The sequence below is a fragment of the Aplysia californica genome, unplaced genomic scaffold (genome assembly GCF_000002075.1).
Source record: "Aplysia californica isolate F4 #8 unplaced genomic scaffold, AplCal3.0 scaffold00897, whole genome shotgun sequence".
Lineage (NCBI taxonomy): Eukaryota > Metazoa > Mollusca > Gastropoda > Aplysiida > Aplysiidae > Aplysia > Aplysia californica.
Window position 1 is genome coordinate 17,460 of NW_004798167.1, and position 1,754 is coordinate 19,213.

At 40.3% G+C, this 1,754-nt stretch overlaps 1 non-coding gene across 1 annotated transcript; it reads left to right on the forward strand.

Annotated features, from left to right (window-relative positions):
• The first annotated feature begins 723 nt into the window (after window positions 1–723).
• Window positions 724–796, forward strand: TRNAA-AGC. Its single transcript has one exon. It is a non-coding gene; the product is annotated as a tRNA-Ala (tRNA).
• The last annotated feature ends 958 nt before the right edge of the window (window positions 797–1,754 follow it).

The following is a 1,754-nucleotide window of genomic DNA, read 5'->3' on the forward strand; positions in this document are numbered from 1 at the left end:
TAAAGGCGCAGGGGCGGGGAGGTGGGGTGTGAGGGGGAGCAGTTTTACTGATACACATAAAGAGCCGTACTATTCTAAGACAGGTCTTCCCAGCTATCATGAACACGGCATGTAATTTTGCCACCACGGCAAAGGGTCATTCAAATAAATAACGTCTGACCTTTCAATTTTCAACGGACAGTCCCTCCTCTTCCACCAGAAGCAGGAATGAACAGTTGAAGTTGAAGAACGGATTTGATGCGTGGTTGGCGGGTGCTCTTGTGTGGTTAGCTCCTTTTTTCCTACCAAGCTACGGTCTCTCCTCTTTTTAGAAATGTTTGTTACTCTCTTGTAACGCCTCTAATCTTCGGCAGCTATATGTCTTTAATGTGTTGTAAGTGCCGTAAAAGCTCTGACTAGAACAGTTACTGAATTGAAGAACGGCGAATGTGGTACGTGGTTGGCACGTGCTCTAGTAGCGTGGTTTGCTCCTTTCCTACCAAGCATCTATCGCCCTGCCCTTAACTCTCCTCATTTTAACTGAATGGTTGTTACTCTTTTGTAACACCTCTAAATCTCCGGCATTTATATATCCCTGTTGTGCTGCAAGTGCCGTAAGAATTCTTACTAAAACAAAACAGATGAAGGAATTGATACCTGCGTGAACTCGTTTCACCTGTCTGTTGTTTGAAACTGTAGCTTGCTACATTTAGCTGTCAGCGCGGAGCAGCTTCTGGAACATCAGGGGCTGTAGCTCAAGTGGTAGAGCGCTCGCTTAGCATGTGAGAGGTACCGGGATCGATACCCGGCAGCTCCAATTTTTTCTTCTTTTTTTTTTTTTTTCTTTCCAGGTGAAAATTGGCCGCTTTTAAGCACAAGAGGGCCATCCCGAAAAAAAGCTGTTTTGAGGAAATCGAAGGTAAAGTTTTTGCCCCTTGTTCAGTTTCTTTAAAAGACAATGCGAATTTTTTCTCTGTAACCAAACAAATATACACGCCAATGAAACCAAACTTCTCCTATAGGTAGGGCAGTGCTCACTTTTGGTGTAGGTCAAAATTTCTGAAAAGCCCCGAAATCTGGGTTAGCCCACTTGTCCTTAAAAGCGACCAATTTGTTGACGTCCACGAAGTGAGAAATGATTATTGTCAAGAGTCCTCTTGAGTTGAAGGGACAGAAGTCATGGGCTTCTTAATCGTTTTGATTTTTGATCTGATAAAACTTTGAATTTTTTGTTCTTTAATAAGAGTTTTACGGCACTTGCAACACAATAAGGTAAAAAAAAGTTCCGAAGATTAGAAGTGTTACAGGAAAATAACAAACACAAACAAGAAGGTGAGATAAGGACGATAGGCGTTTGGTAGGAAGGAAGGAACAAACCACACTAGGGCACCCGCAAACCAATCACCCGTAATTTTGATTTTAAGTTTGTTTGTTTGTTGTTTTTTAAAGAAACACACTGCATAATATAAACAATATATTAGGAACAGTGTATTGGCTTTCTAAAAATAACTCATCTGTCCGGATAACTTATAACAGAAAAGACAGTGATGATTATGATGATGATAATGATTGTGATGATGATGATGATGATGATGATTGCTCCTGAGGAAGCCTACGGGGCAAAACGTTGAGCTATTTAAAAAAAATTTAACATTTTATATTGCTATGTTATTATGTCTGAAATTCAAACAAGACTCTCCCTCCTACTCTGCTTATTAAACAATGATGATGATGATGATGATGATGATGATGATGATGATGATGATGATGATGAT